This window comes from Mustela lutreola, chromosome 1, assembly GCF_030435805.1.
Source record: "Mustela lutreola isolate mMusLut2 chromosome 1, mMusLut2.pri, whole genome shotgun sequence".
In the NCBI taxonomy this organism is placed as follows: domain Eukaryota; kingdom Metazoa; phylum Chordata; class Mammalia; order Carnivora; family Mustelidae; genus Mustela; species Mustela lutreola.
The window spans coordinates 263,461,305-263,475,989 of record NC_081290.1 but is presented as its reverse complement, the minus strand read 5'-3'; the positions used below and the strand labels follow the sequence as shown (position 1 = coordinate 263,475,989).

The 14,685-nt window shown below is 47.6% G+C and overlaps 1 protein-coding gene across 7 annotated transcripts in view; it reads right to left on the bottom strand.

Annotated features, from left to right (window-relative positions):
- Window positions 1–14,685, bottom strand: part of PRR5L (proline rich 5 like) — a 146,112-nt gene that overhangs the window by 68,589 nt on the left and 62,838 nt on the right. Inside the window, exon 1 of one of the 7 annotated variants that reach the window (XM_059139946.1) lies at window positions 2,830–2,966. The exons of 1 other annotated variant lie outside the window; for it this stretch is intronic. The gene's annotated coding sequence lies outside the window, so the exon portion shown is untranslated. Of the gene's footprint in view, window positions 1–2,338; window positions 2,623–2,714; window positions 2,967–14,685 lie in introns of those variants that run through there. 5 more of the 7 variants (XM_059139961.1, XM_059139971.1, XM_059139953.1 and 2 more) reach the window with 5 other exon arrangements.

The window sequence follows — 14,685 nt, the reverse complement described above, 5'->3', positions numbered from 1 at the left end:
ACATCTGCATACAGAGGAGGCAGCTCTAGAGAACAAACTTTAATGACAAACATTAAACAGAGTAAGGATCTCTCAGAGAAGCTCACACCCTACTTCTCAAATAAATTCTGTATTGGCCTAGCTCTGCAAAAACCATCAGAAGGAAAAAGGCTGCAATTCAAGAAAGATTTCAGTACACTTGACCTTGTACAAGGGCTCTGCAAAAGGAATGACCACAGGAGTCATGAGGGTAGAAAAATCATCCAAGAATCCACAAAGTCCTAATAATTCCATTTTCTACAGATAAATGGTTTAAATCTTGCACCTACACCGTCTGTAAGCAAACTGAGGATGATGACATTTAGGTCTGGACTACCAGCATGAAATCTTCAGGTTACCAGAGTAACAGTTTTCTAAATACAAGATTAAGATTGTTTTTTCCTTCAATAATTGAGCCATTCTGTGCTACTATGTGACATAGAGAAAAAATAAGAAAGAAGAAGCCACCAAATGACTAGACTATAAGATGATCTAGCCAACAACTGAGAAACAAAAAACTGAAGGGAAAGTTCTCCAGGACCGGCTCCCACTAGAGGCCTGGAGTAACTGATCCAAACCCCTTCCTCGGCTCCACTCCTGTGTGTGTGACTTGGAACAAACCACTTCAATGGTTTGTCCAAAGCCTCTGTGGGCTCCTCATTATAGTGGTGGGGATATAACGGTACCTACCTCATTGCTGTTTCCCTGCAGATTTTGTTCCATTATCAATGTCAATCAGAGCCAAGTTTAAGACATAGTAAAGCTCAAGGAGTGTTTGCCCCCCTCTTCCTCCTTTTCTAAATAAAGGCCTATTTTTATAATGTTCAAATAACAATCATTATTGAAATCTCGCCCCCCAAAAATAAATATCCATGAGCCTCTGCATCTGAAAGAAATGAGGTCTCCTCCTTAAGAAACAAGGTAGTCTAAACTAAGCCTTGGAGCAGTAAGACAGTTGGACCAGCTCATTTCTAAGGTTTTTTTTTTTTTTTTTACACTATTGATGGTTCAGGCTGTTAGAAGCATCGGTAAGATACAGAAAGGACAGTGGTTGGTGTTGTAGAAACCAAAGACAATTTTGTGGACCACTCAAGCATTGTTCCCTTTATCTGCTATAGAATAGGCTCTGGAATGCACCTTCGGTGGGTTAAAAGGGCTCAGCCCTGCGGCCAGGTTCCACAGAGAGGACAGCCCACCGCACCTTTCTCGATAGTACCGGGAACCTCAACAGAGGCTTACATTGAAACCGTTTCTAAATTAGCCTCTGCAAGCCCCATTTCCCCTCCTGACCCACTTGCTGCTTCAGGATGTCAAGAACAGCGCCTTCCAGCAGAGAGCAATTTACCAGAGCTCAGCACCGGGGACTTTGTGCACCGCGTAGACCAATGAAATGTCAGGACAGCAACACACGGTGGTCAGGGTCACCAAAGGGAACTCCAAAAGAAGCAGTGTTCGAGGCTTGATCAACGAGCAGCCTTTGGAGGGGCAGTAAGGGCTGTTAGCGCCCTTGACCGCTTTGGTCCTTTGCGTGGGCCATTTTGCACGGATCCCGGGGACAACAGGTTCCAGAACCCCGCCCCGGCAGGGATGCCCGAGGACCCGCCCAGAGCGTTGAACGTGCGGGTCTCGGGAGCAGACGTGCCTCTGAGCGGCCGCGCGTGAGCCTTGCGTCCTGTGGGGCGCATCGCAGTAATTGAAACCTTACACACCGCAGGACTGCAGCGCGGTCTATAAATACTCCCCGCCTTACTGCTGACAAACAAAACGCGGGCTCCCGGCCCCGCGGAGGAAGAGGCGGCGGCATGTGACCGAGGGCAGGGGCAGGGTCAGAACCCTGTTGTCTACCAGGGAGGCACCCCAGGGCTGATTGCTGAGGCACAGTTTGCAAGCATACCGCCTGATGTGGCCCGGGGCGCCCGCCCTCAGGAACAGGGGCCGAGGGCCGGGAAGGGAGGGTCGCAGCCGCGAGAGTGGCGGGGCGCGGGGTGGGGGGATCCGGAGAGCCCCCTGTGCGCGGAGGGCCCCCGGCGTGCGCACAGCAGGCGCGCAGACGAACGCCTCGCCAAATGGAGGGCGGGCGGGAAAGCCGCAGCTGAACCCGGGTGCCGCCGGCGCCGAATAGCCGCCCGCCCCGGCCGGGTGTCTCGAGGGCTGCGCCCCGGCCCGCCCCAGGCGGCGGAGCCCAGCGGAGCGCGGGACAAAGCGGCTGGCCTCCCTGCCCTCCCTCCCACGCCTGTCTCTGCAAATAGGGGGACGGCAGGAAAAGATGGGCAGTCTCGGGGCGCCCGATCGCCCGCGCTCCAGCCGCGGCAGCTCTTACAGATTTGCCGCCTCGGGCCCAGGGAGAACGAGGGAAGCAAACAAGCAAACTTTCTTCTTTAGTCTCCTGGCACAGCCTGGGTCCCGCGGTCGGCGGCATCCCCCCATCCCGCGCTAAGCAGCACGGCTTTCTCCCCCGCCCCAACCCGGGGGGCGCCAGTCCGCTCGCCTCCGTCCTCCTGCTGCGTGCGATCCGAGGATCCTGCACCGTGCTGGGGTCCCCATCCGGTTGCCCCCAAATGTGACGCTTTCCCTAAGCCCCCGCCCCGGCTCGTGCCCCGCCAGTCCGTGCCTGGAGTGCACGGTGATTTCGTGCTCAATCCCGTGCGGTCGCCGGGCGTACAACTCCAGCCCCTCCCCGGGACTTCCCCACTCACCCCCTTGGGGTCCCGGGGCTGAGTCACCTCGAGTTGCGCACACCCGCAGCTCGCCTCCGCCCGAGACGGCGCGCCTAGGACAAAGTTTCCGGTCTTCCCGAGAAAGTTTTCTCACCGGCGAGCAACGAGGATCTGGATCGCTCTCCTGCAGCGCGCTGCCCAGCTCTCCCTCCTCCCTCCCCGCGCAGCGCCGGCCTCTGCGGGGTCTAGTCCAGCCTCCCGACCGCCAGCGCCGGTCCACGAACGCCGCGGCCGCGGAGCTCCCCGAGCCGGGCTGGTGACACGTTTCCCTCCTCTCCTCTCAAGGCCGCCTCCTCCCCCTCCTTCTCCTCCTCCTCCTCCTCCCACTTTTCCTGTCCGGTGCTCATCGCTTTAGTTTCTCTCCCGCGGCCCCCACCCCACCCCACCCCACCTCAACCCCTCCTCCTCCTCCTCCTCCCCTGCAGCGACTCTCACTCGGCTGGGGAGGGGAGAGGGGGAGGGGGCGCCTGCACTTTCATCCAGATCAACAATTTCAGGAAATCCAACTCTTAACTTGAAAAGCCTGGGAGGATGCAACAGGTCGAGAGAGCTCACACAAGAGGAGGTCCCCCTCTAACCTCCACCGAGGGATCTCCACCACGTCCCCCTACCAAGGGAAACTGTACCAAGAAGCCATGGGACTGTTTCTGAGGCTCACCAGAGTCCCCGAGAGCCTGGGACTTTCGCCCTTGTTTCAAGGAACAGTCCCCAGGCCGTTTCCAGGAACAGTTGTTTCAAGCGCATTAATGAAAATACAATTCCAGTGAAGTCTCTCCTTCAGATTCGCAAAACATTTTTCAAGCTCCCAAATTCTCTTTCCAGCTGAAGGTTTAGTGAATTGGAGGGCCCCTCAGAGTTTGAAACAACAGAAAACCCCCAATCTCAAAATTAAAAACAACGTAAAATTATTTTTTTTTTTGCAGGTGGTTAAGAATTTGAGGCAGCTGTTTTCAGGACTCACTGGCTTGTATAATTTCACCCTATGGTTGAGCAGGAAATACTTTTAAAATGCTGCCCGCTCAGACATCACACTTAGGCTTTGAAACCACAGTGACATTTGCTGAAGAAAAGATGTGTCTTTTTATGTCAAAACTGAGGGGGGAAATGTTTATTTTGATCACCGTGACCTTACAAGACCTATGTAAGCAAGGATTGCTGTTCAGGGTATGCCCAAGGGAGGGGGGGCTAAAGGGGGGGGGGGTTGATGAAGCTCCCCCAGCCCCGCTTGTCCAATGATATTAACCAATTCTCAGTACAAACCCCAGGGTACTGAAAAGACTTTAAATCTCATCCCAGAAATCACACTCATGGAGAAGCTCCAGATTCCAGGCACGTGCCTGGGAAAGGAAAACATGAGGGCCAGGGACGTGAGGGATGTCCTCGAGGCAGCTATGGGGAGGTCTGAAGAGCCAAAGCCTAGAGCCAGAGGCCAAAGTTTGAATCCCACTTCCTCCTTTTACTAGCTGCCAGATATTAGCCAAGTTAGTTAGCTCTGCTATGCCTCTGTTGACTCCTGTGAAAATGGGGATAAAAGTAGGAGTGACCTCAGGGGCACTAGGAGAATGTAATGAATTCAAATAAAGAAAGCGCTTAGGATCTCTGTCAGATTTCAACAGAAACTAAGCCATTATTACTACTATTATCATCTCTAAGTTCAGGACAGTAAAAAAGGAGCCATTTCTGCAGAGCTGCGGGAAGCTAGGAACGCCTGGGCACACTCATTCGAACCCCTTCATCTAGGGAGGCCCACCCTATTTTGTTTCAAGTTGTAGCTCCTTCCTCCCTCCCAATCCCCCTCTCTAGACTCTACTTTTCCTTTTGTCCATTGCATTGATCACCTTGTGGCGTATCATAGAATTTACATTTTTTGGGAAAATGTATCTCCCACCACCTCCTACTTCCAGGGCCAAGACATCAACTCTATAGGAACATGAGTTTGTTCTGTTCACTGATACCATTCAAGATCCTAGAACAGTACCTGACACATAGTTTACACCTAGTAAATATCTTTCCCAGAGCCCGCCCCCACCCCTACCCCGGCTCCCCGCCAGTCCATGCAGTCGCTGAGAATGGATTCATTCAGCAAATTGAAACTGTGCTGGTGAGATGGGTTGGGCATTGTGCAATAAGAAAACAAAAACTTAAGGGGTGCCTGGACGGTTGGTTAGGGGTCTGCCTTAGGCTGAGGTCATGATCCCAGGGTCCTGCGATTGAGCCCCACATGGAGCTCCCTGCTCAGCGGGGAGCCTGCTTCTCTCTCTTGCCTCTGACTGCTGCTCCTCCTGCTTGTGTTTTTTTTTTTCTCTCTCTCTATCTAATAAATAAATAAAATCCTAAAAAAAAAAAAAAGAAAAGAAAAGAAACCTTAATCATTAGGCCTATCCAAGGATGAAAGAGGCTCCCTCTGGAAGAAGTGTGCTCTGTAGTAAAGAGAAGTACCCTCAATGTAGGTGATGCCAGCTTGGTGGGGAAGCCATAAAAGAGTATTCAAGAACTAGAAGGGAGGTTTAAAGAGGTTAAAAATCTCTTCTAAACCTAGGAGTTGTGAGTTTTGTAACCTGAGTTTTCTTAAAATGAGAAGTAGCCAACATTTGGTGTAAATCGAATTAGAGCTTCTAAGAACCATTACTACCAGTATCTTATACTTGTCACCACTCACATTTTTACCAAAACTCTATCTAAATGCCAATGGAACATTGCCTTTCCTTAAGAAACAGAATTTTATTAGGAGAAACCAATACAGATCATTCTATTTACACTTTTGTTTACAGAGATGAAAACTGTAGTTCTTTGGAAGACCTATCAGGTATGCAGCTTGCCATGGCCCCAGCCTGTGGAATGGAAGGTGGCTGAACCAAGGTCCCTGCTGAAAAGGCAGGCCTTAGGCAGCCCTTTTAAGATCAAGGGCAGGTACCAAACCAAATGCCGCCAAACTCTGTAACAAACCTCTGTGACCAACTGTGGCCCAGAAAAGGTATACTGGGCCAATCAGAATCCCTTTCAGGAATGCAGACACACACAGCTGCACGCACACAGAGCTAGTATCCAGAACAGATGCTGAGAGGTCACGACTTTATCTAAACTCTCGATTCTAGTAGCTGCATCATCTATGGACCAGCTAGATGTAGATTACAGGCATATTTTTTGAACCCCACAGTATCAACACTTTTTAAATTACTCGCCACTATGTAAGGATCAAAACACTTCATGCAAAAATGTGGATTTTCAGCTGGCACTGACAAATCTGAAAGGCGTGGCGCTGTTTACTCTGCAAGCCCGCCCAGCCACGGAGCACAAGTGCTGGAGCCCATCTCTGTCTAGACAGGGCCAGGAGGTTTCAGTTTGCCACAGTCTCAATCACTGCTTGACCCCACTTCCCTGGGTGAGGCTAGAGAAGGGATGCTGGCACCTAGGTAGGATGGGCCAGAGCCACGAGGAAGCAGACATAATGCAAGAGAATGGCATGGGTTTGGATCATTTTCTCCCCAGCAAGAGAACCTTTCCTTCCAACAAAACCTTGCTTGACATGGCCTGACGTGCACACTGCTGAAATAAAGGAAACTGGCAGAGATACGAAGGCAAGTGGGCAGCTAGACAGGGAGACACAGAGGCCCCCTAGGGGCTGCCCTGGGATCAAAACCACCATCCAGTTTCTGTTCTTCCTGGAGGTGTGCTGTTCTCCTTTTCCTTTGTTCCCATAACAATGCCCGCCCACCCCATCTTCATCACTCATTCCTGTCCCCAAAGTCTAGCCAGACCAAGTTCAGAAAGGGCAAGGCAGGGCACCTGGGTGGCTCCATTGCTGGGCGTCTGCCTTCGGTTCAGGTCATGATTCCAGGGTCTTGGGATCAAGTCCCACATCGGGCTCCCTGCTCGAAGGAAAGCCTGCTTCTCCCTTTCCCACTCTCCTTGCTTGTGTTCCCTCTCTTGCTGTCTCTCTCTGTCAAATAAATAAATAAAATCTTAAAAAAAAAAAAAAAAGAAAGAAAGAAAGAAAGAAAGAAAGAAAGAAAAAGAAAAGAAAGGGCGAGGTGACTTGTCCAAAGAAGGATAAGGCAGAGATCCCTGATACCGGTTCAGCCCTCCTGTACTACACGATGCCCCCTCTTGGTAGGATTAACTGCATCTGTCTCTGAATGATAATTAAAATCACATGAATTTACAATATCCTAGTACTGAATGCCTTGAGAATCCGTAGTAAAACAAGTACGTGCTAACTTTGGGCGTTCAAGTTTGGACCTCCTTCTGTAATACTTTGACATCTCATACAATGTCTTACAGGCGTTCCAATGAAGAAAAGCATCATCTATTTTCATATGTTTTCTCCTTTTTGCAGATGGGAAGATGGAGGTCCTGGAAATCCAAGATCCCTTGCTAATGCCGGGCACAGAGTTTGTGAGCACAGGCAGGTCCCCTAAGCGCGTGCAGCAGTAGAAGAAACAGTTTTTCAGGTTCTCCGAGCTCTGGTCATAAAATAAGTTAATGTAGTTACTCATAATAAATACCAATCTAGACACAGAACTTGCGTAAGCGCTCAGTATACATCCACGGCTCTGCACCATCCATAAAACAGGACCATTTGAGAAATAAGCTCAGAATCTGATCTAACACCAGGATGTAAAATCAGTGACCTTTGATAGAGCAGGAAGACGTCATGCACAGATGAAAAAAAACCCTTGCCCTCCTGTCCTCTTTTTTTTTTTTTAAGATTTTATTTATTTATTTGACAGACAGAGATCACAAGTAGGCAGAGAGGCAGGCAGAGAGAGAGGAGGAAGCAGACTCCCCGCTGAGCAGAGAGCCCGATGTGGGGCTCGATCCCAGGACCCTGGGATCATGACCTGAGCCGAAGGCAGAGGCTTTAACCCACTAAGCCACCCAGGCGCCCTCCTGTCCTCTTTTTAACTTGCACAGCGAACAAACCGAGGAACCGGAAGTTTGTTCTTTGAAAAATTTTGGATGATGCAAAAAATTATTTTTGTCCTCTTCAACCTTTCCTCGGCCAAAATGACATGTTCCTGGTATGGTGGTTGTTGGTCTCGTTTTTTACTTCGGTATGGAGAAGTATCTGGCCTCTATTTGAAAGGGGCTGGTCATTATTTTGAGATCGTATTTTGAGAATGACTTGAATGAGCGCATCTTAAGAGTGAAAAGAACTTAGCAATCCTACCCGAATTTTCCCCGGGAATCCAGATTTCAACTATTCCTTCCCACAGTTCCAAGTTGGTCTGTTAGTTGATAGGTACTGACAGGTCACTTGTTAGTACCAAGTACTAGGGATGCCAGTGAACAAGACCATCTCTACCATCAAGGCACAGCAAGCAACAATAAACATACAAATGAACACACAGAGGAGATCATTTTGAGGACTGGCCTTTGTTGCGAGGAGGCTATGGAGTGCTAGAGTGACCATGGGGAAGAAAAGAGCTTTATCCAGGGTCATCCGGGATGGCCTCTCAGCCAGGGTAGCTTTGGCACTGAAATTTAAATGAAAAGAAGAATCTATAGCAACAGAGGGATGTTCCAAACAGAAGACCTGGCCAATACAGAGACCTTGAGTCAGGAAGAAGCTTGGCAAGTGAAAGAGATGAGAAGAAAACCATTATGGTGGAAGCATAGAAGCCAGTTGGGAAAAGGAACAAGAGGAGGTCAAGAAATAAATTGGGGTCAGATCCCATAGGACCTGGTAAGTCAGGGTAAGAGTTTGGCCACAGTGGGACATCATCAGAGGGATTTGGAGAAATCATAACGTGATCTGGTGGATGGGTGGCAGATGGACTAGAAGAAGAGCAAAAGTGAGGGCAGTCCCTTTGAGGAGGTGGCCTCAGTAGACCAAGAAGAGATGATGCTTGGATTCAGTGTGGAGCAATTATATTTGTCAAGCATGGAATTAGAGGTGATGAAACTTTCTGATGGGTTGGCCACATGAGGAAGGATAGGCATCATGGTGTTTTTTGAGCAGCAAGGTGGAAAGTGGTGTCATTCACTAAGGTAGGAGAGACAGATGGAGAGTGCAGTCAGAAGGAGAATCCTTAGTTCTATGGTAGCTTCGTGGAGTTTGAAATGCCTGGGTGAGAGCCAAGCAGAGATGTCCATATAGACATTTGCGTATATGAGATGGTTTGAGGGATGGATAAATTTGAGAACTCTCGGTGTATATAAATGATCCTAAAAACCAAAGGACTATGTGCGATGCTTTGGGGAATGAGTATGGACAGAGAGGAGAAGCCAGGAAGAATAGAGGAGTCTAATAAAAGAAGAGTAACCAGCAGAGGAATGGAAAACAATGAGATGCTAATGAGACGGCAAAGTCAAAGGGAGCCCTAGAGAAGAAGATGTACTGGGAAGGAAGGCTTGGCCAAGGATGTCCAATGCTGTCAAAAAGTGAAATGGGAACAGAGAATTAACTTTTCTTTGACAAAGCCACATTGGTGACCTTGATATGGGTCCTTTCAGTGGAGTGGTGTGGGAGGAAATCACATCAGAGGGCTGAAGGGAGAAAGAGTTGGAGAGAAGGAGACAGGGAATACTAAACTCTTTCAAAGAGTTCTGCCATGAAGAGGAGCAGAGAAATGGGGCTGTACCTCAGGGGGATCCAGAGTTAAGAGAAAGTGTGTTGATGTGATGGTTTGATTACTTTTAAATGGGTGATAATGAGTAAGACATGTTTTGAAGGCTGATGGGCATTATCCAATGAAGAGGGAAATTGATTTATGTCCCTATTCACCATTCAGTGGGATGGGGTAGGAGAAGTAAATGCTCGTTTGAGCTCATTCTCCAAAGGTGGCACATTTAAACACACTTTTAAAATTTTTATTTTTTATTCACTGAATGTTTATATTTGCAAGCTCTTTTACTTTCCTGTGATTATGGAATTGTGTTGATCTGGTTGGAAGACTTAAACATTTTTGCATGCAATACATTCCCATGTTGAGACTATGATCAGATGTTAGGTGAACACTGCCAAAGTTAGATTTTGACAAGTACAGGGAAGGTTCTCGTGTCCGTGCTCTGCCTCACACACTACAACGGACAGCAGTCACTGGAATTACAGTGTGAACAGTATCTTCTGCAACTGGGCAAATGATAGGCTTGAGCTAAAGATTCTTTGGGCCAGCTCCTCCACCAACCAACCATGGGTGCAGATCCATCTCCAGACTTTCTTCACTGACATAAGAATCTGACTGTATATACGTCAACCCGCTCACCACTGCCACATCCAAAGATGCCGACATTGTATTTCCTGATCCATCTCTCAGAAGACCTTTTTCATCCAGAGGCAATGGAAGACGTTCATAGCAAACCATGTACCCCAATTTTTGGTGTCACAATGTAAGATCAGCACATGCTCAATCCAGCTCTGCACCTTCAGGCAAAACCGAATGGAAAACATTCCAAATAAATACTCAAAGGTGTTCTCAAAAAATTCTTTCATTTTCCTTGGCCATTGTAGCAGGCATTCGAGAATGCCTGCCCATACCATACCCTCTTTTCCAGCCAACATACCCTCTCTTCCAGATTTTGCAGAACAGGGCAGTGAACCATCCTACAACTTATGACAGATGGCTGGTCTTGGGAAGGGGCACCTGACAGAAGAGCAGGTGAGAAGCACCAGTCAGACTACCCTTTAAGGATTCAAATACTATGTAAGATGGTGGTCCCCTGGTGCCATGTCTATCCCAGCAAGAGCTGGCTTGGTGTACTCCTGGCTTTCTGGCGGCACTCAGACTCAGATTCATCACTACCCTCTGTCTTCAAGTACTCAGAACTGGCCTCCCTATGGTCTTCATCTCTGTCTCTGCCCATCAATACAAGAAGCCAGGGATCAAGGTTACCCTTAATCCTCCAGACTATCATCACCACATGGCCATTTCCATTCCCATTTCTGAACTGTCTCCTAGCCCTTCCCTGCTCCCCAGAACCTTCTGCCATGTGCTCTGGAACCTTCAGTCGACACTCTTAGAAATCATTGAGGACTCCAAAGTACTTTTGTGGGTGGGTTATATCTATCTAGATATACTGGATTTGAAACTGAACATGAAAATTAATTTACTAGCTTTAAAATAACTAATAAAGCCATCAAATATTTTATGGAAACTAATGGTGTTTTTTTTTTTTTTCAAAGTCACAGGAAGAATGGAGTTGTTTTGCATTTCTGCAAATCTCTTTAACTTCTGGCTTAATAGAAGGCAGCTGGACTCTCGTATCCACTTCTGCATTCAATCTGTGGTGTTATCATACATCATGTAGCCTCTGGAAAATTCCACTGTGTACTTGTGAGAGAATGAAAGTGAAAAGACAAATAATACTGTAGTCTTACTTTGAAGTTTTTGACTTGTGGATCTGTGACAGGGTCTCAGAGACTCCCTGGGGTTCCTAAACTACACTTTGAGAGTCACTGTTCTAATGGCACCTGTGTTCTTCCCTGAGGACCTCTCCTTCCCCCCAATCCTCTCAAAAGGTGGTGGGTTTTCTCCAACACTCCTTCTATCCCTGTCTCTTCCTAAAAATCCCCATCAAACCATCAGATGAGTCAACTCACTTCCCCTCCTTGTTGTGGTCATTGCAGGCTCTTGGGTTTTTCTCCTCTCTTTAAGTCCCCCCGTTCATGGTCACTGCCTTAGCTACTGTTCCTGTTGCAATTCCTGATGATTTCAATATTCATAGACAAAATCCTTCCAATGTCCTGGCAGCTCCATTCTTTGACCTCTGCTCCAGTGACCTTGTTCTCCAGTCTACCGCAGTCACTCACTCTCTTGGTCAGCCTTGACTTTGTCATTTCCTATAGCTACCTTCTCCCACTCCCTAACTTTGCAGTTCACCTCTCCAGTACCCTGACTCCCAGAATTCTGAAAAGCCTGAAATCCATTACCTTTCATGGCTTGTCATCCCTCCCTTCCCTCCTCAGCCAGAGTAGATTCTATTATCATATTAACTTCCTTTCATGCTCCCTACACTCCCTTGCGATTTCTCACTACATTGGATCTACTTTGCTAGGTCAAGGTTTTCCAGGCCGATTCTCCTTCTCCTTGGTGCCTGCGTCAGTTTAAACATGCCTGGAGAAACACACCCAACCACACTCCCTGATTTCACTTTGAATCCGCACTCACCACCCTCTTGGGTTCCAGTGCCACTCAGGACGCACACCAGATGTCTCTAGTCACTGTCCCACTGTCTCCAACAATCCCAAACTTTCTCACGCATCCTCACTCTCATCTGAGAACCTTTGCTCCTTTGAGAACATAGGAACAAAATTTCCATAATGCTAAGGACTCAAGGTTTGTCTCCCCCCCACATTTATACATTGAACCCTTTGTCCCCAGTGTGATGGTATTTGGAGGTGGGCTTTTTGTAAGGTGATTAGGGTTAAATGAGGTCATGAGGATAGGGCACTCATGATGGGATGAGTGCCCTTACCAAAAGAGAAAGAGAAACAAGATCGTTAATCTCTGTCTGTCTCTGTCTTTCTCAACCAAGGAAAAGTCATGGGAGGGGGCATCTGCAAGCTGTGGAAAGGGTCTTCACCAAGAACTAAATCTGCCAGTACCTTTATCTTGGATCTCCTAGCCTCCACACCCATGAGAAAATGAGGTCTGTTGTTTAGGTTCCCAGCCTGCAGTATTTGTTATAACAGCAGAGCTATGACTTGTACGCTGCCACTGCTGTGCCTATCCACCTGCCAGAGTCTGCTTCCATGCTCTGCCTCCTCCTGTTGCTGGAGATGAGCTGCCAGGGCTGAATCTGAGGCTAAGCACTCCGTTGTGCACCAAATCCCATCCCCCACATGCCTCCTCTTTTTGGGGGTGCAGGGGGTTGTGGAATGCCCTGTCACTGCTCCCACCATGTTGGTTTACATAGAGCAGAATACCTTGAAAGAGTTTTCCATATTCATTGCCCTTATTGCTCATTCTCTTTTTCTTTCTTTGGCCCTCTCCAGTCAGGCTTTCTCCTCTCCTTTCTGAGGAAACCACTGTCAAGGTTGCCCGTGATCTCCACGCCGCATAGGAACTCAATAAATACTTGTTGAAGGAATGGATGAATGAGTCTTCAGATCATGAGGACAACCCAATAGAAGAGTTGCACCAGCATGAACATATGCACACACAGACACACACGGACAGAGGGAGGTGGGGGAGCGTGGTGAGGAGCTTCTTCCTGGCCCCAGCTCCCATGAAACCCAGCTTGTCCTTGGTTCCCTGAGAGGGCCCTGCCTTTTCATTTGAGATAGTGGGGTACAGGGTACAGGGCGCGGGTAAGGCTGTCCTTGGCGACACGTCTTGATCAGCACAGTCATCCTATTATAAGCCAAGCTTTGCAGTCAAGAAGTGTTTCCTTGTGGGGAAGAAGCCTAGACTTTGGTACTATTCAAGGGGCAGTTCCTTGATCTGTGGGAATCCATGTTGCAGACACAAGTTGGTTAAGGGATTTTGTAAGATCTATATGAGATTTATGAGAGTTCTGTGAAGAGTGTATATAGTGCTTGCCACACTATTGTACAATCTGTTGAGTGGCCAGAGAAAAGTAATGAAGCGTCACATTCAAACATTGTGTGTTTGTTGTTCATAGTGTTTGTTTTCCTAGATAAATAATCCCGATTTTTTGATGGTAAAGCCAAGGATTGTCTTCAGTTCCCAATTTGGTTCGTGTATGTTTTATCCTTTCTTTATATTCAAATGTTTATTATATAACCATAACACAAACCTACCATCGTGTTAAAAATACTGCTGAATGTAAGGGAGATTTCAACCAAGAACATGGCAATCTTAAAACATGACATTCAGGGGCACCTGGGTGGCTCAGTGGGTTAAAGCTTCTGCCTTCGGCTCAGGTCATGATCCCAGGGTCCTGGGATCAAGCCCCGCATCAGGCTCTCTGCTCAGCAGGGAGCCTGCTTTCTCCTCTCTCTCTCTGCCTGCCTCTCTGCCTACTTGTGATCTCTGTCTGTCAAATAAATAAAACCTTAAATCAGTAAACAAAACAAAACAAAACAAAACCATGACATTCAGACCCTCCCCACGTTGAAAACAGGTAAAACAAAGTCTAATCGCATTACTATAACAATGTAAGATAGTAGTCTGTGTTGGATATGTACAGAGGCAAATGCAATAAACAAAAATGTGTTTATGCTTATTCATTCCTGTCTGAGGGGGAGGTGAGAGCAACAGAGGAAAGGGAAGTGACGGGAAGAGGAGAAAGAAAGAGACAGGGAGAGAAAGACAGAGAAAGAGTCCTGGCCAGCACAGTTCATCTAGGCTATGGTCAAGAGGTCTGATGAAAAATCCCTTGGGACAATCTAGGCCACGTTCCTCAGAGTCAGAACTGCCCACGCAGTCCTATCTATGAGTATGGTGTCCTGGGTACCATGATATACCCTCAAGGAGCATTCTGTGCAAAGTGAGCTTTTTGGTATTGGTATTGACGCATAGTAACTAGATTCTCCAGAGCCTGATGTACAAATTAAGATACTAGTTAATCTATTGTCAGTAATATTGGTTTCTAGGACTCTTCTTAGAATCACATTGGTAAATGATCTCTTTAGGTGAAAGAGTCAGCATTGGTAGGAAATTTATTCATTTTCCATTGTAAGCCAATCTTTGCAAGATGGAATCCTCATTACACCCAAAGCATTGCACATTCTTTCCTCTCCCTTCCCTTCTACCTCTTCCTCTTCCCCCTCCTCCCCCTGCTCCCCCTCCTCCTTCTTGTTGTTCTCTCTCTCTCTCTCTCTCACACACACACACAGGAAAACACAAATATGGAATCAATAACAACAACAACTTCAATTAACATAAACATACGATGTATTGACACCATGTCAGGTGTTTTGAACGCAGTATCTCCCATCTCAGACACTCGGACATAGATGCTATGATTACTCCCATTTTACAGAGGAAGAAATCCAGGCTCACAGGGGTGGTTTAGTCCTTTCTCAAGGTCACACACTTGTCAG